The sequence below is a fragment of the Panthera pardus genome, unplaced genomic scaffold (genome assembly GCF_024362965.1).
Source record: "Panthera pardus isolate Hobbes unplaced genomic scaffold, ASM2436296v1 HiC_scaffold_8, whole genome shotgun sequence".
In the NCBI taxonomy this organism is placed as follows: domain Eukaryota; kingdom Metazoa; phylum Chordata; class Mammalia; order Carnivora; family Felidae; genus Panthera; species Panthera pardus.
In genome coordinates, this window is record NW_026527013.1 from 108,059,786 (window position 1) to 108,084,288 (window position 24,503).

Sequence of the window (24,503 nt, forward strand, 5' to 3'; positions counted from 1 at the left end):
ATGAACAAATAAAAAAAGAGACAAAGCTAGTGGTTGCTAGAGGGGAGGTGGGGGGCAGGATGGGTGAAATACATAAAGGTGATTAGTACACTTACCTTGATTAGCTCTGAGTATTGTAAAGAATTGTTAAATCATTTTACACCTGAAAGTAATATGGCACTCTATATAATTACACATCAACAAAGAATGATAAAATTCATTAATACATGATTTGTACTAGTCTTTTTCTGTCCTCAATCTGCCTTTTTTGATATTCTTTTAAGATAAGAAAGATTTGACATCTTTGCTTAAACTATCAGTCTATTTAAGTATCGTTTTCTTAAATTTATTTGTAATATTCCTTGGAAAAAATTTTTGAATTTTCTTAGATGTCCTGCTTCTCAGAAAGCATATTTGTCAATTTGGGTACTTAATACTTTACCTCTAAAACACTGAATCTTTCTGAAAGTCTTCAAATAGATAGGTGGTGTCTTTCTTATAAATAAACATATCTTGAGGTAAAAGAATAAACATTGTGCCTCACCTACATCGACAGTAAGCCTATCCACCTCTATTAATATTTTAAATGACAATCTGAGTCATGATACAATATTTGTGCCTGCTGCATATACATATTGTTTGGTATTCCTTTTGAAGTTTGTTTATTTATTTCAATTTTTTTTTTTAACGTTTATTTATTTTTGAGACAGAGAGAGACAGAGCATGAACAGGGGAGGGGCAGAGAGAGAGGGAGACACAGAATCTGAAACAGGCTCCAGGCTCTGAGCGGTCAGCACAGAGCCCGACGTGGGGCTCGAACTCACGGACCATGAGATCATGACCTGAGCCGAAGTCGGACGCTTAACCGACCAAGCCACCCAGGTGCCCCTGTTTATTTATTTCAAGTGAGAAAGAGACAGAGCAGGCGCATAAGTGGCAGACGGGCAGAGAGAGAGGGAGAGAGAGAATCCTAAGCAGGTTCTGGCTGTCAGTACAGAGCCTGACTCGGGATCTCATTAATTGTGAGATCATGACCTGAGCAGAAACTAAGAGTCAGATACTAAACAGAGTGAACCACCCAGGTGCCCGTCATTTGGTATTCCTATGCTAAATGATATCAAAGAGTGAAAAAACAGTGAAATCTCTTACAGATGAAGAACCTCATATTCATCCTACAGAAAGTAATATTGAGTCCAAGGCTGAGTTCACTAAGCTCATTGCCAACTGATTTTTAATAGTTTTCCTTTATTCATTAAGGAAATTTTCTCAGTCATGCATTTTATAAATAAATTTTTACTATTTGTATTTAAGCCCTTATTTTTGTTAAATGTTAAATATTTAATGACAGTTATTTTTGTTATTAGTTTTTAAATTACTCATTATAGAAAATATTACTGAGTATTCATTTATATTTATAATATAAGGTTTCTTCTTTAAAAATCATATTAATTTTTAAGTGACATTAATGACATTTAATAAATAATTGATCTAACAAAAAATTTTCAAAACTGATACTCACATGACTAAAGTTTGACTAATACTGTATTATTTTATTTAATCTTCATCTTATGAGACATATATTATCCCACTTTACAAATGAGAGAATTGGTTATCAGAAAAAATACCTAAATTATTCAAGGTCATATTTATAATTTGAAAAGTAACCAAAGTCAAAGATAATTATGCTGAAGGTAAACACAACTTGGGTTTTTTTGACTATCATTCTGCATTAAAGATGACAAAGATAAAGGGTCTAACTCTGAGAAGACTGCACTTGTGTTAATGACAATCATGTGAGCCCATCCTTGGGCTATGATATGTTCTGTGCCTTAGCAAAAATGTAAAAAAGGGCAACAAGGAGGAGGAAGAATGTAGTTTACTGAACAGCTGAGGAGGGTGTGAACAATGAAATAGTGAAGTATGATTCAAACAGTAGGAATATTTTAAAATGTAAGTTGCAAAGTAAAAAAAAAAAATCAAAATTTTCCTACATACTAACTTCAGAATGCTTTACATTAAATACCTTTTACTTTTGGGGTGCCTGGGTGGCTCAGTCGGTTTAGCATCTGACCTCAGCTCAATTCATGATCTCGCGGTTCGTGAGTTCCAGCCCGACATCAGGCTCTGTGCTGACAGCTCGAGACTGGAGCCTGCTTCAGATTCTGGGTCTCCTCTCTCTGCTCCTCCCCCTCTCAGAGTCTGTCTGTCTGTCTGTCTCTCTCTCTCTCTCAAAAATAAATAAACATTAAAAAAGTTAAATACCTTTTACATTCTATTTGGTGGTAATTATTGAAATATCTATAAGACTTAATGATCCATTAGACTTGAGTGGCATCAGCAACTTAACCTACTTTAAAAGCGGACTTTTTCTTTCTTCTCTAGGTTATTCCTGATCCACACACACTTCAAACCAGAAAATACCCACATGCTTTTGGTTTGACTTTCTAAATACTGGACCTGAACTAAACACAACTCATACAGTATAAGTCGGAAAGAAGCTAGACAGAACAATGTGAAATCAGCAGCCACTTATTGGGTTTGAAATGCTTTTCAGAACTGAGCCAATGCAATTTATTTCTATCATCTAACATTATCTTGGAATATTAAAACAAGCTAACAAAAAAGAGAACATCCTTGAAAGACTGACTAATATTGTTTTTCCAACCATTTGCAGACTATATCAAAACTGGCAGTGGTCTATTTTTAGGGATTTATGTGACATTTATTATTAGTCTGGTTACTGAGTACAACACAGACTCTTGGTACAGAGAATGCCAAATCAAAAGCTGCATTTTGGCCAGCATCCATAGGTTAGGTGTGGTTTTTCTCTTGGTTTTTGTGTTTTACTTTTTTAAAAAATGGCATGGACATATTTAACAGAAAATGGAATATGTCTGGATTAGGACATCATGACTGAACTCAGTTGCTTGGTAAAGCTTCTAAGTCAATGATAAATCAAGGCTTAATTTAATCTCATTCCTTAACATGCTACATGATAAAATTTAGGCAGTCAGATTCATAGACATTGTAAGAATGTTAAATATAATAGCTACTATCACTTGTACCTCAATTTCCTGGAAGTTTCTTTATGGGAAAATCAGGTACTCAATGCCAATAGCTTTCCACCCATAAAACTGTAGTGGAGTCTAGGAAAGTAGCTACTAGGAATTAGCCTGTTAATCACTGGTGGAACTGACATCGTCATTCTCATGCTAAACGATCATTTAAGGATCAGACACAAAGTCTTTTCCTTGAAAGCAAATAAAACTAGATAATTTAAAAAGCAAAACCCACAATATTGAACTATCACACAGAGTTGGCAGTCTGTTTCTAGTGTCAGACTAGGACATAACATGGATCCGCAGGTTTCGTGCTTGGCCACATGAACATTTCGAACAATATACTAGTTCCAGTGTTAACTCTAAAAAAGTTGCTTAACCTTTCTGATGCTTTGCTTCCTCTATTTCTCACTAACATAATTTTAACTTCCAATGAATTTCTTCAATGACTGTTTATTGAGATTCTTCCATCTGTCCAGCACTGGTCAAGCAGGGGAGGCAAGATAACTGCAATTTGTCTTGCTATCATAATTCATACGTATGGATGTGGTAAAGATTAAATAAAATGATACATGAGGCTAAGAATTGGAACTCAAAAAACATTGTTTTACTCCCTTCTAATTCTTCTCTAATTCTAATTCTTCTACAGACTTACCACCAGACTAGAGTCTTATTTTACACTAGAATTACCTAGAACAGTAGGTGAGGAAAAGTTAAGTTGTATCAGATGAAATTATTTAAAGTACAAAACACAGTATTCTTTGGGACTACCACAATATCATGGCATCTATACACTTACTCAGTACTTACTGAGCACCTACCATATGCTAGATACTGTATTATGCATTAAAATATAGAGAATAAACAAAGCCTATAAATTCAAGATCAAACTTTCATGTGTCATTATGAGGGATGAGCAACACATAGGAATTAAACCACAAGTAAGGTATTTATTTACTTATTTACTTTAACTAATTTAATAATCATATACTTTGTAATTATATTTCTATACCATATAAATATATTTTAAATGTAAAGAATTTACATGACTACATATCAAGCACACATTAATGTATAACATAGACATTATCTATATAATTATTTATTTAATCAATGCTTTTATTTGAAGAAAACACTACAGATGACATGATATTGAAAAGCATTATTCTGGGGTGCCTGGGTGGCTCAGTTGGTTAAGTGTCCAACTCTTGATTTCAGCTCAAGCCATGATCTCACCGTTTGTGGAATCAAGCCCCATGTCTGCTCTGCAGAGATAATGCAGAGCCTGCTTGGGGTTCTCGCTCTCCTTTCTCTCTCTGCCCCTCCCTCTCTCTCTTTCCTTCTCTCAAAATAAAGAGGCCCAGCTGCATTATTCTTCCTCCTTAGTTCAGTCCAATTTTCCTAGAAACAGAATTCTACTCTGTATAATTTTAAATCTGTTAGAGGCTACTTTCATGACTATTCTACTCTAATATTGATTTATCAGTTTCAACAGTTAATTATTGATCAACTCCCCTGAAAGCTGAAGATTTAGTTTATTCATGCCATCAAACTCCTTCAGAGTCTTCTCCTTTAAATGCCACCATTTGTAGGCTTATACTGCATTGCAACTGTAACTTTAAGTAATTTATTTAAATCTGTGTTCCTTGTTCAATTGTATCTCTTGCCTCTTAATTTTTAGCAGCCTTGATCTTGCCTCCACCTTTCCTGCCAATGTACTTCTCTCGACACATCCCGTCCTTGGTGAGCTCTTCTCTCACACAGTGTTAAAACATGAATCGAGTTTGTAATCCCAACCAAGTACCACATGATTTGTCTATTCTAAAGGTTGGAAATAAATAAACAAGATCTGAATTGTACAACTATATAAGTATTATTCACTCCTGGCTAAAAAATATATAAGAATTATATTTCCTTTGCATATGTTCCAATGTCAGAAACTTTGGACTCCGAAAGAAAAATGTTATTGGCATACAGTATCATACACATATCAAACAGTTGTGACACTCTCTCAACTGTTTAAAATCTTTCCACATTTTAGTTTGCTTCATATTAGAACATAATTTACTCCTTTCCTTTTTTTTCCTCCCAGGTGTTTTTAATTGTTCTTTTTGTTTGTTTGTTTCTTATACAAAAAACAAAGTCTTTATAGGACCTCAATTTTTTTTTCTATCTTTAGTCTATGAAATCATTTTCAACATTTTTCAAAATGTGGTCTGCAAAACCTCGTGATTCTTAAAGACCTTTTCAGGAGCTGAAAAGTCAGAACTATATCACAGTAGCTCTGAGGCATGATTTGTCTTTTTCACTGTGTGCAAAACAATGGTGGGTAAAACTGCTGGCAAAAATTGTGCTAGGTAGGGACGTGCCCACTCGGGACTTCGGTTGAGCAGCCAGTTTCCTCCTTGTGGTGACTCGCCTGTGGATAAAAAAGTATTCCCTTTGCCTTGTTTTCACGTAAGAAATATCTTTCTTGAAAGGGAGCCAAGATGGCAGAACAGCATGGAAGTTTTTTGTGTGTCTCCCATCCATTAAATACAGCCAGGCCAACACTAAACCATCCTACACACCTAGAAAACTGCTCTGAGGATTAACACAACAATTTGCACAACCTGAACCACAGAATTCAGCAGAAAGAGAAAAAAATCATTTTTATTTTCAATTTTTATTAAAAATATTTTTAATTTTTTTACTATATTTTTTACTTTTGTGTAAATTTTTTTCAAATTCTATTTTACTTCATTTTATTTTAGTCTACTTCAGTGTATTCACTTTTTCAAATTTTCAGATTATTTCGTTTTTTTCTTTTTTCTCTTTTTTGTTTCTTTTTCTTGAATACAGAAAGAGAAAAAATTCATTTTATTTTTAATTTTTATAAAACATATTTTTTAATTTTTTCTACTATATACTTTACTTTTGTGTAAATTTTTTCAAATTCTATTTTACTTCCATCATTTCATTTTAGTCTGCTTTAGTGTATTCATTTTTTCAAATTTTCAAACAATTTCCTTTTTTTCTTTTTCCCCCTTTTTTCTCTAATCTATCAAGCCACTTTCAGCACCCAGACCAAAACACACCTAGGATCTAGCATCATTTACTTGATTTTGTGTGTGTGTGTGTGTGTAGTTTTTTATTTTAATTTTTTATATTTTAATATTTTTAATTTTAATTTTTTCTACCTCATTAATTCCTTTGCTCCTTTAAAAATGATGAAATGAAGGAATTCACCCCAAAAGAAAGAGCAGGAAGAAACCACAGCCAGGGACTTAACCAACACAGATACAAGGAAGATATCTGAATCAGAATTTAGAATCACGATAATAAGAATACTAGCTGGAGTTGAAAATAGATTAGAATCCCTTTCTGTGGAGATAAAAGAAGTAAAAAATAGCCAGAATGAAATTAAAAATGTTGTAACTGAGCTGCAATCACGAATGGATGCCGCGGCAGCAAAGATGGATGAGGCAGAACAGAGAATCGACGATATAAAGGAAAAATTTATGGAGAATAATGAAGCAGAAAAAAAGAGGGAAATTAAGGCAAAAGAGCACGATTTAAGAATTAGAGAAATCAGTGACTCATTAAAAAGAAACAACATCAGAATCATAGGGGGTCCCAGAAGAGGAAGAAAGAGAAATAGGGGCAGAAGCGTTATGTGATCAAATCATAGCGGAAAACTCTCCTAACCTGGGGAAAGATACAGACATCAAAATCCAGGAAGCACAGAGAACTCCCATTAGATTCACAAAAACTGACCATCAACAAGGCATATCATAGTCAAATTCACAAAATACTCAAGCAAGGAGAGAATCATGAAAGCAGCAAGGGAAAAAAAGTCCTTAACCTACTAGGGAAGACAGATCAGGTTTGCAGCAGACCTATCCACAGAAATTTGGCAGACCAGAAATGAGTGGCAAGATATATTCAATGTGCTGAATCAGAAAAATATTCAGCCAATGATTTTTTATCCAGCAAGGTTGTCATTCAAAATAAAAGGAGAGATAAAAATCTTCCCAAACAAACAAAATTTAAAGGAGTTTGTGACCACTAAACTAGCCCTATAAGAAATTTTAAGGGGGATTATCTGAGGGGAGAAAAAAATGAAAATACATACATACATACATACCAAAAGGAACAAAGATTAGAAAGGATCAGAGAACACCACCAGAAACTCCAACTCTGCAAGCAACATAATGGCAATAAATTCATATCTTTCAGTACTCTCTCTAAACATCAATGGACTCAATGCTCAAAAGACATAGGGTAACAGAATGGATAAGAAAACAAGATCCATATATATACTGTTTACAAGATACCCACTTTAGACCTAAAGACATCTTCAGATTGAAAGTAAGGGGATGGAGAACCATCTATCATGCTAATGGTCAATAAAAGAAAGCCAGAGTAACCATGCTTATATCAGACAATCTAGACTTCAAAATAAAAACTGTATCCAGAGATGCAGAAGGGCATTATATCATAATCAAGGGGTCTATCCGCCAAGAAGACCCAACAATTGTAAACATTTATGCACCAAATGTGAAAGCACCCGAATATATAAATCAATTAATCACAAACATAAAGAAACCCATTGATAGTAACACCATAATAGTGGGGGACTTCAACCCACTCATAGCAATGGACAGATCATCTAATCAAAAAATCAACAAGGGAACAATGGCTTTGAATGACACCCTGGGCCAGATGGACTTAACAGATACATTCAGAACATTTCATCCTAAAGCAGCAGAATATACATTTTTCTCCAGTACACATGGAACGTTCTTCAGAATAGACCACATACTGGGACACAAATCATCCCTCAACAAGTACAAAAAGATCGAGATCATATCCATGCATATTTTCAGACCACAACGCTATGAAACTTGAAATCAACCACAAGAAAAAATTTAGAAAGATAACAAATACTTGGAGACTAAAGAACATCCTACTAAAGAATGAATGGGCTAATCAAGAAGTTAAAGAGGAAATTAAAAAGTACATGGAAGCCAATGAAAATGATAACACCACAACCCAAAATCTGCAGACTGCAGCAAAGGCAGTCATGAGAGGAAAGTATGTATGTAGCAATCCAGACCTTCCTAAAAAAGAAAGAAATATCTCAGATACACAACCTAACCTTATCCCTTAAAGATATGGAAAAAGAACAGAAAATAAAATCCAAAACCAGCAGAAGACAGGGAATAATAAAGACTGGAGAAGAAATTAATGCTATTGAAATTAAAAAAAAAAAACAAAAAACAGAACAGATCAATGAAACCAGAAGCTGGTTCTTTGAAAGAATTAACAAAATTGATAAACCCCTAGCCAGTTTGATCAAAAAGAAAAAGGAAAGGACCTAAATAAATAAAATCAAGAATGAAAGAGGAGACATCACAACCAACACAGCAGAAATAAAAACAATAATAAGAGAATATTATGAGCAATTATATGCCAATTACATGGGCAGTCTGGAAGAAATGGACAAAGTCCTAGAAACATATACACTACCTAAACTGAAACAGGAAGAAATAGAAAATTTTAACAGACCTATAACCAGTAAGGAAATCAAATTAGTAATCAAAAATCTCCCAAAAACCAAGAGTCAAGGGCCAGATGGCTTTCCAGGGGAATTCTACCAAAAATTTAAGGAAGAATTAATATCTATTCTCTTGAAGCTGTTCCAAAAGATAGAAATGGAAGGAAAACGTCCAAACTCATTCTATGAAGCCAGCATTACCTTGATTCCAAAACCAGAGACCACACTAAAAAGGAGAACTATAGACCAATTTCCCTGATGAACATGGATGCAAAAATCCTCAACAAGATATTAGCCAACTGGATCCAACAACACATTAAAAAATTATTCACCACAACCAAGTGGGATTTATACGTGGGATGCAGGGCTGGTTCAATATCCACAAAACAAATAATGTGATCCATCACATCAATAAAAGAAAGGACAAGAATCATATGATCCTCTCAACAGATGCAGAGAAAGCATTTGACAAAATACAGCATCCTTTCTTGATAAAAACCCTCAAGAAAGTAGGGATAGAAGGATCATACCTCGAGATCATAAAAGCTATATACGAGTGACCCAACGCTAATATCATCCTCAATGGGGAAAAACTGAGAGCTTTCCCCCTAAGGTCAGGAACAAGACAGGGATGTCCACTCTCACCACTGTTATTCAACATAGTATTGGAAGTCTTAGCTTCTGCAATCACACAACACAAAGAAATAAAAGGCATCCAAATCAGCCAGAAGGAGGTCAAACTTTCACTCTTTGAAGATGACATGATACTCTATATGGAAAACCCTAAAGATTCCACCAAAAAACTGCTAGAACTGATTCATGAATTCAGGAAATTTGCAGCATATAAAATCAACACACAGAAATCTGTTGCATTCCTATACACCAACAATGAAGCAACAGAAAGAGAAATCAAGGAATCGACCCCATTTACACTTTCAACAAAAATCATAAAATACCTAGGAATAAATCTAACCAAAGAGGTGAAAAGTCTTTACACTGAAAACTTTAGAAAGCTTATGAAAGAAATTGAAAAAGACACACACACAAAAATGGAAAAAGATTCCATGCTCCTGGATAGGAAGAACAAATATTGTTAAAATGTCGATAATACCCAAAGCAATCTACATATTCAATGCAGCCCCTAACAAAATAACACCAGCATTCTTCACAGAGCTACAACAAACATTCCTAAAATTTGTATGGAACCAGAAAAGACCCCAAATAGCCAAAGCGATGTTGAAAAAAAAAAAAAAACACAAAGCAGGAGGCATCACAATTCTGAACTTCAAGCCACACTACAGAGCTGTAATCAAGACAGTATGGTACTGGCACAAAAACAGACACTCAGATCAATGAAACAGAATACAGAGCCCGGAAATGGACCCATGAAGGTATGGCCAACTAATCTTTGACAAAGCAGGAAAAAATATCCAATGGAATATGGACAGTCTCTTCAGCAAGTGGTGCTGGGAAAACTGGACAGTGACATGCAGAGGAATGAACCTGGACCACTTTATTACACCATGCACAAAAATAAACTCAAAATGAATGAAAGACCTCAATGTAAGATAGGAAGCCATCAAAATCCCCAAGGAGAAAGCAGGCAAAAACTTCTTTGATCTTGGCCACAGCAACTTCTTACTCAACACATCTCAGGAGGCAAGGGAAACAAAAGTAAAAATGAACTACTGGGACCTCATCAAAATAAAACTCTTCTGCACAGCAAAGGAAACAAGCAGCAAAACTAAAAGGCAACTGACAGAATGGGAGAAGATATTGGCAAATGACATATTAGATAAATGGTTAGTATCCAAAATCTAAAAAGAACTTCTCAAACTCAACACCCAAAAAACAAATAGTCCAGTGAAGAAATGGGCAAAAGACATGAATAGACACTTCTCCAAAGAAGACATCCAGATGGCCAACCGACACATGAAAAAACGCTCAACATCACTCATCATCAGGGAAATACAAATCAAAACTACAATGAGATACCACCTCACACTTGTCAGAATGGCTAACATTAACAATTCAGGCAACAACAGGTGTTGGCGAGGATGTGGAGAAAGAGGATCTCTTTTGCATTGTTGGTGGGAATGCAAGCTGGCACAGCCACTCTGGAAAACAGTATGGAGTTTCCTCAAAAAACTAAAAAGGGAACTATCCTACAACCCAGCAATTTCACTACTAGGTATTTATCCAAGGGATACAGGTGTGCTGTTTTGAAGGGACACATGCACCCCAATGTTTACACCAGTGCTATCAACATTAGCCAAAGTATGGAAAGAGCCCAATGTCCATCAGTGGGTGAATGGATAAAGAAGATGTAATACACACACACACACACACATACACACACAAACACATGCACGCACACACACACACACACAATGTAGTATTACTCAGCAATCTAAAAGAATGAAATCTTGACTTTTGAAACTGCGTGGAGGGAACTGGAGGGTATTATGCTAAGTGTAATTGGTCAGAGAAAGACAAATACTACATAACTTCACTCATATGAAGACTTTTAGAGACAAAACAGATGAACATAATGGAAGGGAACAAAAATAATAGAAAAACAGGGAGGGGGACGAGAAAGAAGAGACTCATAAATCATTGACTGCACTATATGCTAACTGAAATCATTGTTGCACTATATGCTGACTAATTTGGGTGTAAAATAAAAAAAATAAAATAAAGTAAATTGTACTAGGTAGGAGTCACTGTATTCTTCAGCACCATAAACTGGCAATGCAAAACAACAAGAAAAAAAAAAAACAGTTACACTGAAAACGTTCTTTATGAAGCAGTTAAAAATGTTAATTTTATTCATCTGAATCTTGGAGTGCATATCTTTTTAATATTCCATGTGACAAGATGGGAATGCTCACAATACACCTCTGTAGCATAATGAAATATAGTGGATGTCTCACGAAAAATCACTTTTATGATTGATTTGTAAGCCTAACTACCATTTTTTTCCTGGAAATCTTTCGACATAAAAGAATAGTGGTCAAATTATAGTTATTCAAGTTTTAGTACCTAGAAACATTTTCAAGAAACTGAACTAAGTAAGCCAGCTACTTCAACAGTAATTCTAGCTTCCAAATGGAAATTATCATCTTAGAAATTTTTTATAGGCCATCAGCTTGACAATGTAATTCTGTGACAGATATTTTCCAATAACTAACTAATGCATGTCATTACAAAATCATGCATAGACAAGTGACTCATTCAAAGTGCAATGTGGATCAACATAATTTTAAGCATTATCTAAAATGTTCTTTGAATGGAATAATAAAGTAGGAACTATATTCTTTCCTTTTGGCTTTTTTCACTCTGCATTTGTGAGTCATCCAACCTGTTGCATGCACCAAGTTTACCCACTTTTATTGTTGAAAAAATCCATTATGTGGATATTCTACAATTTGTTAATACATTCATCTGTTGATGGACATTGAGTATTTTGCAGTTTTTTACTATAACTAGTAAAGCTGCTGTGAACATTCCCGTGAACATTCACGTACACATCTTCAATTCCTCCTGAGAAAATACCTAGGAGCAGAACGTATGGATCATATGGTTAAGTGTGTATTTCATTTTTTAAGCACAGCCAAAACGTTTTCCAAAGTGTACTAAGTTAAAACTCTACCAACAGTGTACAAGAGTATGAGTCCCTATCTTTTGCAATATTTAATATAGTCAGTCTTCTTAACTTTAGCCCTTTAAAATAGGTGTGTAGTGATAGCACATTGTGGTCTTATTTCACATTTTCTTGATGAATATTAATGTTGAATATGGTTTCATGTGCTTATTTCCCACCTGTGTAACTTCTTTGGTGAGTTGTCTGTTCAAATCTTTTGCCCATCTTGCTACTGAGTTGTTTTATTTTAGTATAGTTGTTCCTGTTTTGTTTTTTATTGAGTTTTGAGAGTTTAGTACATATTTTGACATGAGTAGTTTATCAAAATGTGATTTGAATTTATTTTATCCCAGTCTTTGTCTTGTCTTTATATTCTCTTAATAGTGTCTCTTGAAAAATAGAAGTCCAGCTTATCAACATTTTTAGGTGTTGTGCTTTTGGTATTATATTTAGAAAAATCTTACTTAAAATCTTTGTCTAACCCATGGAAACAAATATTTTCTCCCATGTTCTACAAGTTTTATAGTTTTAGGTTTTACATTAGGTTTATGAAATGTTTTAAGTTATTTCTGCTTATCATACAAGGTATGGATCAAAGTTCATTTTTCTTTTGTATTTGGATAACCAATTGTTGCAGCATGATATACTGTGAAGACTATACTTGTCTTAAAGCAAAAACAATGCAGTAGAGAAAATAAAGTCTTGTCAGTGGTGAAAACATAGTCTTCTTTGTTAAACACCAGTTGTCCATAGATGTGTGAAACTATTTCTGATCCTGTATTCTGTTCCACTAATGTACTTTTCTAATTTTACAACATATTTTCTTGATTATTGTAGACTTATAGTAAGCATTGAAATCAGGTAGTATTAATTCTCAAACTTTGTTCTTCTTATTCAAACGTACTTTACTATGCTAGATTATTTGAATTTCATTATGAATTTTAGAATTTGTATGTCAATTTCTATAAAAAACTAATAAGATTTGAATTGATATTATATGGATCCTATCAATTTGGATAGGATTGCCATCATAAAAATCTTCTGCCTTCTGATCTATGAATTTGATACATTGTTCTACTTATTTAGGACTTTTTTTCACACTGTGTATTAGAGCCTTTTGCATATAGTTGTTGCATAAATTTTGTTATAATTTTTCATGCTATTATAAATGGTATTCCTTTTTTACTTTGTTTCTAAATGCTGTTGCTAGCATATAAAAACACAATTAGTCTTAGTTTTGCACCCCATAACCTTGCTAAACTCACTGATTAGTTCTAGTAGGCATTTTGTAGACACAGATATTCCATATATATGTATGAAAAAATCATCTAAGAATAAAGATAAATTTTGATGTCATGTTTCTGTTTTAATTTAGTTTAAAATATTTATTACTTTTATGATTTATTCTTTGATATATGGTTGTTGTTGTGTGTTATTTATTTTCCAAATACTTGAGTGTTTTCTAGAGATCTATTACTGACTTCTAATTTAGTTCCATTGTATTCAAAGGATGCATTTTGTAAGACTTGAAACCTTTTACATTTATTGAGACTTGTTTTATAGCTCCAAAGATCTTCAATCTAAAGTTTCCCTATGCACTAGAAAAAATTTAAAAGAAGTATATTCTGTTTTTCATGAAATGTTGTATAAATGCTAAACTAAATTAGTTGACAGTATTTAAGTTTTATATCCTTACTGATTGCTACATGTTCATTTTTGAGAGGGCTGGTATTGCAATTTATGACTATAATTGTGGATTTCTTTACTTCCTTATAATTCGATTAAGTTTTTCCTTCATGTATGTTGGCACTCTATTATTAGGTGATAAATATTTAGAATTTCTATGCCATCTTAATGTAGACTCTTTACCATTAAGAGATCGCTTTCTTCAGAAGTGGTTAGTGATATTTTGGCTCTGAAATCTACTTTGCCTAATATTAATATAACCATTCCAGATTTCTTTTGGTTAATGCTAGCATTGGATATCTTTTTCTACCCATTTACTTTTAATTTATTTGCATCTTTATATTTTAAGTGTATTTACTATAGGCATACACTGCTATTTGGCTTTGCTGTTACATTAGAGCTGACAAATGCTTCCTGATAAGTGTGCTACAGAGAACATTACTGTAATTACTCATATAGATTTAAGTCTGTCATATTGATATATATTTTCTGTATGTTCTGTCTATTCTTTGATGTGTTTTTTTTTTCTTCTTTTTCTCCCTACTTCTGTAGTTATGTTTGATATAACTGTGGTTCTAGTGATTATTAGCAGAGGCTGATATTACCATCTTTGGATTTAATGATCCCATGTAATTATTAAGGTTGCCAATCAACCTTAATTTAGAATGAATTTAGAGGATTTAGAAGGAATTCATTCTGAACTTTTGCAATCTTTATTAAATTACCAGGGTGCAGGTAGTGATATAAAAAATCCAAAATTAACAAATTTCTAATTTTCAACAAAAACCTAAAGGGTATGTTTTTTCTAAGTCTTGCTGAAAAGAAGTACTGTACTCTGTTGCATAACCAGTTTCTGGTTGATGCAAATGTAAAAATCCCAAGAAATTTCAGATGAACTGAAACAATGGAGTATGATTTATACATAATTCATTATTTTTAGTATCATTCATTAATCATAATTATAATTCATTAATCACCAAAAAGTGCAAACTTATTTCAAAGTAAGTTAGAAAAAGCAGAAAGAAATATTGACATTATGACCTCCGAAAATGGAGATAATTGGATGACTTCTATCCTCATGGCTTATAAATTTGTAACATAGGAAGACCTGTTCTCTAGATTTCACTGTGGCCAATTTGGCATAGCCTGTGGTCTGCCTGGAAAAAACTTCTTTGTGTTGATGTATAAAACAGAGTTAAAGACCTATCTCCTTGGCATAATATGGCCACAAAGGGAAGGACACATATGGCTCTGGTTTAAGTATTTTTTTTTTCCCTAATGAATGTTCTTTCTGTTTTAAGGTACTAGGATCCGGCCCCCAACCATGCAAATATTTACAAAGCATATGCCTGATATTTTTTTTAAGGCATAGGTCCCAGGAAATTGAAAATGCATAATGCAGTATGCCTAGAATAGTAATTAATAAAAGCTTCAAAGTGTTTTCTTCATTGTCGGTATCTTGAGACTTAGTCCTGGTTCTTACAAAGAGTAAGATATCAATAAGCATTTTTGAATAAACAAATGTCAAAACATTCCACATTTCCTTCAGAAGAGAAAACTCTTTCGTGGTATTTTCCCTTATTGACTTTTTCTGGGTTCAAGTTTACCATTCAATGTAGAAAACACTGAACCCCAGGATATAAATTATAGCCATTATCTGGGCTGGGAACAATAAACCCCCACCATCCCAGACAAGAACTTGCAATCGTGTTGTGGGGAAAGGACATAAAAAGATGATCCACAGTAAAATGTAAGAGTAAAATCATAAAAGCTATAGAAATTGAGAAAAGTGAGCAGATAAAAGGTAAGATATGAGTGGGATGCTGACATTTGGGTGAAAGTAAGAATGGGAACAAAATACATTAAACGGGAATGTGTACCTTAAACTCCTATAGGCAAGTTCTGTGAACAAATCAATAGTTCTGTTTTGCTGTGTGGGGCTGGTGCATTTGTGTACTGAGAGCTAAATCTGAAGAGGTATCTAAGTGTTGAGTTATAAAAGACTATGAATGCCAGCCTATGACAAATGAATTTTGTGTTTTTGAAGCAAAACTGATGTGTGAAAATGGTATTAACAGATAATCAATTCACCAGAATTTGACAGATGGGTTGGAAGGAATAAATGGTAGAAGCAGAATGACAATTAGCAGGCTTTAGCAATGGCCTCAGTTATGAGGTGGTCAGAACCTGGTAGAGATGATGGGAATCAGATGAAAGAAATGGATAAAAGAGCTAAAACAATGGGAGTTTAGCTATGGGGAAAAAGGGAATTTGAAATAATTACTCTAACAATTCAAACCCAAGTTCTTACAACAATGAGAGCACATTTCAGTGGAATTAGAAGGTAACCATTTTGGAAAATGATGACAAATTCATCATTTTTAAATGTTAATTTTAAATATGCTGAATTTTGAGGTGAAAGATCACATAGGAAGAATTTTATAGCAAGTTTTCAAATATCCAAGTCAGTAATTTAAATATAAGACAATGATGAACATTCAACTACATAGAATTGTCAAATAAAGTCACAAAAGTGACTTTTGTGATAGAGAAAATGAGCATGAGATAAGGGCAGGGCTCCATTTATGTGGGCAGGGACCAAGCAGAGACCATGGGGAATATATTGGAGAGATAAGTGGAAAACTAGAGCACTTTCATATAATTTAAAGCAAATAATGGTGCCCAAATTGCTGCACTATATTTACAGTTACAGAGTGTCAGAGGAAAATAAAAATTGAGATAGAGCATGAGATTGGTGATTAGTGGGACATTGGTAAACAAACACAGGAGAAAGGTACAAATATTAGATTAGAAATAGGGCTTAATTAAATGCACAAAATAATTGAAAACAAAATTCTATGAATATTGATTAGTACTAATGCAAAATTATATCTGGCTTTATTTTATTTAGTATTCATTTATGTTTAGTTAACATATCCATAGTTTATATTAAAATTCACTTTGTGTTCTATAGCTCTAGTTTTAAAAACATGTAATGTTATAAATCCACCATTAATTACAGCATCATAGAAAATAGCTTCATAGCCCTACAAACCCCATTCTTTTACTATAGTGATGCACCCCTCCTTCCTCCCCCCTTCTTGCGGCAACCCCTGATCATTTTGCTGCATCTATGGTTTTGCCTTTTGGAGGATATAGTATGGTTGGAATCTTACAGTATATAGTCTTTTTAGATAGGCTTCTTTCACTTACTAATATGAATTTAAGTTTCCTCCATTTCTTTTTGTGTGTGTCTTGATAGCTAATTTTTTTTTGTCACTGAATAACATACTATATGGATGAGCCACTATTTATTCATTCAGCTATTGAAGAACACCTTAGTTACTTCTAAGTTTTAGCAACTATGAATAAAGCTGCTATAAACATTTATATGCAGCTTTTTGTGTAGACATAAATTTTCAACTCGATTGGATAAATATGTAGGAGCATGACTGCAGGGTCATACAGTAAGGCTATGTTAAGATTTTTAAGAAATTGACAAACAACCTTTCAAAATGGTTATTGATAATTTTGCATTTTACAAGCAATAAGCGACAATTCCTGTTTCTCCGTATTCTTGTCAACATTTATTGTGAGTGTTTTTGGATTTTAGTCATTCTAATAAGTGTATACAATATCTGATAGTAGTATCTCACTGTCACAATTTTCAATTTCCTAATGACAAATTATGTTGAGCATCTTTTCATATGCTTATTTGTCATCTGTATATCTTGTTGGTTAGGTATCTGTTCAGGTCTTCTATCCATATTTAATTCAGTTGTTTGTTTTCTTATTATTGAATTGTATGATTTATTTGTATATTTTGGATACAAGTCCTTCATCAGATAGGTGTTTTGCAAATATTTTCTCTCCATCTTTGGCTTGCATTTTCATTCTGTTAACAGTGTCTTTTGAAGAGCAGAAGGTTTTAATTTTTTAAAAAAACAGCCTATCACATTTATGTCCTATGTCCTTTAAAAGGAGAACAAGTAAATCAATTGTGATTCATGAAAAGACATGGAAGAAACTTAAACACATATTACCAAGTGAAAGAAGGCAGTATTAAAAGGCTACAAACTGTATGATTTCAACTATGTGACATTCTGGTAAAGGAAAAATGGAGAAAACTATGGAGGTAATAAAAAGATCAGTAGTTGCCAGGGATTTGGGGAGAAAAAGGGATGAATGGGCAGAACACAGCGGCAGTGAGAATACTCTGTATGATACTATAAAAATGGATATAGATCATTATATATTTGTCAAAACCCACAGAATGTACACCACCAAAAGTGGGCCTTAATGTAAGTTATGGACTTTAAATGGTAATAATATGACAATTTAAACTCATCCATTGTAACAAATGTACCACTATGGTGGCCAATGTTAATAGTGGGGATTTTAAGGTGGGGTGAGGGGGGAGAGGCATGCCCTATATGGGAACTCTTTGTACTTTCTTCTCAGTTTTATGGTGACCTTAAACCTGCTCTAAAGTAATAAAGTTTATTCAAAACAACTCTATTTGAGAAAACTGTATTTCTGAAAAGATATTTCTGAAAAAATAATAAAAAAAACCGAAATATAGAGTAACACATCCCATGTTCATGAATTAGAAGACAATATTATTAAGATTGCAAAACTACTCAAAGTGGTCTACAAATATATCATTATTCATATTAAATTCATATGGAATTACAAAGACCCTGAAGACCTAAAACAATAGAGAAAAACAAGGAGAAAAGTTGGAGAACCTATATTCCAATTAGTAACACTTACTACAAAGCTACAGTAATCAAAACAGTGTAGTACTGACATAGGCTAGAAATCTAGACCAATGGAAGATAATTGAGAGTCCAGAAATAAACCCATGCATCTGTATCTGAATGATTTTTGACAAGACTGCCAAGATCTTTCAATAGGAAAAGAACTGTCTTTTCAAAAACTGTGCTGATGTAAGTGATGAATCATTAAATTCTACTCCTGAAACTAATATTACATTATATGTTAACTAACTGAAATTTAATAAACTTTGAAACTATAAAAAAAAACTGTGTTGAAATAACCAGATATCTACATATAAAAGAATAGTTGAATCCCTACCTTACAGCATATTTAAAAAATAACTCAAAATGAACTAACAACCTAAACATATGAACTAAAACCTTAAGACTCTTAGAGGAAAACATAAGATTGTTTCTTCATGACCTTGAATTTGGCAGTGGATTCTTAGATATGACACCAAAAGCATGACCAAAGGAGAAAAACAAGAGGTAAATTGGACTTTATCAAAATTGAAAACTTTCATTCATCAAAGGACACTGCAAAGAAATGAAAAGGTGACTTACAGAATGTAATAAAATATTTGCAAATCCTATTATATTAGAAGTGTAGAATATCCAGAATACACAAAGAACTCTTACAACTCAACAACAACAAAAAGTCAAACTGCCCAATTTAAAGAGGTCAAAGACTTGAAGAGCTGTTTCTCCAAATAAGATACACAAATGACTAAGAATCACATGAAAAGTAGCACAAAATTAGTCATCAGAGAAATGCAAATCAAAACCAGAGGGAGATATTACTTCACACCCATTAGAATGGCTACTATTTGAAAAAAAAACAATAAAAACAAAACAGCATATAATAACTATTAGCAAGGATGTAGAGAAATCAGAATCCTCATGTATTGCTGTAAGGATGTAAAATTGTAAAGCTACTGTAAAAAACACCTTGATAATTCTTCAAAAAGTTAAACATAGAATTACCACATGACCCAGCAATTCCACTTCTATGTATATACCCCAAAGAACTGAAAACAGGTACTTAACAAATACTTGGACATATATGTTCAAAGCAACACTATTTGCAATAGCCAAAAGGTCAAAATAGCCCAAATGTCTATCAATAGATGACTAGATCAACAAAATGGATCTGTACATACAATGGAATAGTATCCAGCCAAAAAAATGAAGTATGAGTACATACTACAACATAAATGACTCTTGGAAACATATTAAGTGAAAGAAGCCAGACCAAAAGTTTGCATATTATACGATTCCATTCATATGAAATACCCAGAATAGGTAAATTGAAAGAGACAGAAAAGTGATGGTTTTCAGGAGCTGGAGGGTGAGAGCAGTAATGGAAAGTAATTGCTTTATGGTTATAGGATTTTCTGTGGGGATTATAAAATATTTGGGAACAAGGTAGAAGGAGTAGCTGCACAATTTTATGAATGTACTAAATGACCCTGTATTGTTCACTTTAAAAAGAGTAAATTCTATGTTATGTGCACTTACATTAAAAATTTTCTTTTAAGTTTGAAGACATTAGAGAGTGAGAAAGGTAGGACTTGATCAGCCTCAGTCCTTAGGAGGAGGAAAGTGAACATGAATAATTCTGGTATTTACTGGTTCTTTAATATTAAACCATTTGCTGAGTCTAAGCATTAGCTCAAAGGCTAGATGAGCTGAATGAGTAACTGACAGGATCAGAAGCTCAGCAAACTCTCTATAAACTGAAGAGGCTAAAAGTAGGTGTGGAATATGGGGGAAGAAATCAGAGTTCTGTTTCCAATAATGAAGAGAGGCTCAGAGATTCACACCCTGCAATAGGGATGAATTAGAAATAGATCAGCCTCAAATGGATAAACTCAGCTACAAATATCTCATTCCTAACTGGATTAAGGTTATGTGCTCCTACCCTAAAAGAAGGCCAGAAACAAACTTGAATTCTTTCTGGAGGAAGCAAAAATCACCCAGATGTCTAACAATAATGAATGTCTCTGTCAAGGTAATAAGAAGAAAGATAGGGTAGCAGAAGTGGAATGGCAGAGCAAAGATTACAGTGGGGTTAACCGAATCATCTACCAACCATGTGAGTGTGAAGGTAGGGAAGGAGTCAGAAGGAAGAGGCAATTTTGACTAAGAATTATAACATGCAGTGGTATAATTTGAGGAGGACATAACACAGGAGAAGTAAGTCTAGGAAATGAAAGAGCTAATAAGTTTGGATGGGATTTATTACACTTTGAAGTATGTGTGGATTTGTTCCAGGTGGAGATGTGTCCTATTACAGGAAAAGTGTCTAGGAAAACAATATTTTTTATATGTCTGGACCTGACTCTTTGCATTTGCCATCACTGGGAAGCCTGAATATGCATGATGTGAATGCCACCTGTTAAAGTTCATCTGAAACAGCTATCCCATGAAAGTCTAAAATGCACAAATAGTCAGTTTGGTAATGAATTCTTCTAAGTACTTAAAGGAAAAACAAATTTTTAAGAGTGAAATGGAAGCATAACTTTACACATTTGAAGTAGTATTAATAAAACTCACAGTCAATTCTTTTTTAAAATTTCTATCTCACTTACACAAAGTTTTAACAATATTTGAAAACTGAATATAACCCAAAATTTATATTTTCAATTGTTTGCATGATTTTATCTAATTTATATTTATCTGAACACACTAAGTTCTGTTATTTTCTCTTTTTTCTGTCTCAGCATATTTACATAAAAATCCCTTTCCAAGTACTTTTTGCTCTTTCCACTGAGAAAAACTGGTTTATGAATCAGTCCTGAACCATATAAGGAAGCAAACAATTGGCTAAAATAATTAATTCGCTTAGAAACAGATTATCTAAAGTAAAACATTCATTTTTCACATTCAATACAAACATATACCTTATAAATATATTATTTCATTCAATGCAATAAACAAAGTATGGCAAAGATCTAAAAATAGTGTTTATGTTGAATACACTGAAGAATGAATAAGAACAGCGTTTATAAGGCATTTCATAAGGGGAAAAGTTTACACTTTGGTTTTGGTAGAAAAGCCAATTTTTTTTTCTAATTGAAATGTATCCATTTTCAGAAAAGTGGTGAAAAGAGTAGAAGTCAAGCAAAAATAACTGTTCCCGAATCTCAGCCTACCTACTTAGATTTTAGCCCATACACATGGCCTTCTTTCAGAAAGTTAGCTCCTTAATTAGGAACAAAACCCGTGAAGATCACCAGACCCTGAGTGAGAATCGCAACCAAGACCAGATGTAGTCTAGCAAAACAATGATAGGAAAGGGAGGTCAAGCAAAAGAAGGAATGAATTCTGCCAGGAAGGTGTTCCTGAAAGGTACAAAAACAAACAAACAAACCCCACTGTGATATAGGAGTAAAATGTTAGCAAGGGAGCAAAAGCATAACCCAAGGTTTAAAGATATGGATGTACCACACGGAAAAAGTAGAGCATGCTCCAATGTCTGGTGCCGCTGCAGAAAAGCCACCCTGATACATTAATATCTTATATATGGCAATTTAATTAGAAAGAAGAGGAAATCATTTTCCTACAAAAATTCATTGAGACATTTAAGACGGGTAGCATAAACAACCATGTTGGTATATCCTAGATTGGTAAAATTAATCTTTTAAGTGTCTTATATAAAACCAATTAATGGGAAATGTACATTGGATTGTATTTTGAATTACATAAAAGAATCATAATATAGGGCCATCATAATTATATATGACTACGTTGTGAAATGTCACTTTGTGAAAGAGATACAATTTTAGTTGGCAATTTCTGCACGAGTATTTTCCGGATAAGACTAAAAATACTTAACATCATACACAATTTTCAGGAACTGGATTTATAGACATTTTAGAAAAAGAGCTACTACCAACAACAAAAGGCAACCCATTGATAGTAAGGTAGTAGCAACTGACATATAAACACCAGATAGAAGGAGAAATGGAAAGCAAATACTTCCCCAGGAAAAGGAAACCTAGTATTAAAGGCAGAGTAAGGCATATTATGAATTTTTAGTGGAAAGCCACTATTGAAAAATAAGAAATTATGCTAACTAAACTAAAAATATGTCAGGTGGAATTATGTGTTTATAAACACTTTTATTGGTCTTATTCAGCCACTAAGGCAAAATTACAAGGTATATCTTAATAATTTTCATCATCTGTCTTTATTCTAATCCTCTCCCTCTCTTGCCATGTTTCCCATACATATGAAAAAAAATTGTATTTCCATCTCTTATTTCCTGTTTCAGGAAGAAAAAATTTGAGTGATATATAATATGGTAATATCCTAGAAAAAAAAAGGTGCTCCCAAAGGTTAGAACTCAAAGTGATAGTTTTGAAATAGAGCAATTTAAATACTTAGGAAGATAAGTAAACAGGGCCAATCTCCCTGTTTCCCTCCAATTTCATTCAATGCTCCAACATCAAGGATTTGTTAACAACTGTCTTATGATTTTCAGCAGATTCTGGTTCCTTCAGTCTCACCAGACTCTCTGGGTCAGAGAATATATACACCAATATTGACATTTGGAAAACATACCTCACACCTTTTCATCCATCTAGATTTCACAAGGATGAGGCAGAGTGAAGTTTAGATGCAGTCACAACATCAAGTTCAGGGAACTGTTTCAGAATAGAATACCAGGATGAAAGTGCATAAAATTTCATAATTTACTATTGAGCCTAAAAATGAGAAAATGCTACTCAACTGGCATATTTGTATTTAGATTTTTATACACTGCCTTGCTGCAGAAAGATTTTTAGCCAAAATGAATTCTGAATGGAAGAGTCACCAAAATGAAAAATAAAATCGAATAATAATGTAGGTCCTTTATTCCTAAGGGTCTTTAAGAGAATTCAAAACACAAAGATTAAAAAAAAAAGTCTAATAAAAGGCAAAGGAAGAAATAACATTTTTTGCTATTGACAGCAAATGAGTCCATGATTATATTCCTTTATATTCTATATATTCATAAGGTTTGCTACATTCTACATTGTAGGCCTCCCGGAGTCCCTCATTACCGTGGGGAATCTGTAATACTAACCGTGCTGGGATTAGCCAATACTTTAGCATCTGCCATTCTGCACTTACAATACTACAGTGCTCCGTTTCCTTCTTTCAGATTTGGTCTTGTTTTCTTAATTTTTTTTTTTCTTTTCCTCTATTGGATACATAAGGATAGAGATTATATATGGTGTTGAAATTTACTGGGACATGAAATCTTCTCTTCATATATGTAAAATGTCACAAATTGCCAAATGTTTATAAGGAGATTGGGCAGGGTTCCCAGACAAAGGGTGAGGATTTCAGTAGAGACTGATTGAATCTGTCTCTCTTGAAAATGTTCTTTCCAGTCTCCTGTCATGTGATGTGGATGATAAAAATGTGGGGAGGAGGAGGGCATCTAAAAATGTGGAAAATAACTATTAACACTCTCCTAGGGGAAACTGTTTTATAACTACGTAGGTCTAGACAAAAGCTTAGAACTTTGACACAGGTTTCAGGCACTGTATTACCTCCTTGGATACAGAAGAATGATAAATTAAATTATAAATCGAATTAGCCTTTTTAAAGGCTTATCCAAAGCATTAAAAGGCTTGGATAACTGTAAGTAGTCCCTGCAACAACTTGCTCTAACGTCATAAGCAGCAATGCTCCTAAATCATACACTCAGAAGCCTTGGTAAATCTGTTGGCAATCGGAATCAATTGAACCTGTAAAAGCAGGAACCTGGGGTACTGTATTTGACCCAAACTTCTAGAAGAAACTAAAAAAAATTTAAAAGCCTATTA

General features: G+C 33.6%; 1 protein-coding gene across 6 annotated transcripts in view; it reads right to left on the reverse strand.

Annotated features, from left to right (window-relative positions):
* Positions 1-24,503, reverse strand: part of AGMO (alkylglycerol monooxygenase) — a 387,401-nt gene that overhangs the window by 351,254 nt on the left and 11,644 nt on the right. Inside the window, exon 1 of one of the 6 annotated variants that reach the window (XM_019443502.2) lies at positions 23,251-23,333. The exons of the other annotated variants lie outside the window; for them this stretch is intronic. The gene's annotated coding sequence lies outside the window, so the exon portion shown is untranslated. Of the gene's footprint in view, positions 1-23,250; positions 23,334-24,503 lie in introns of those variants that run through there. 6 annotated transcript variants of the gene reach the window in all.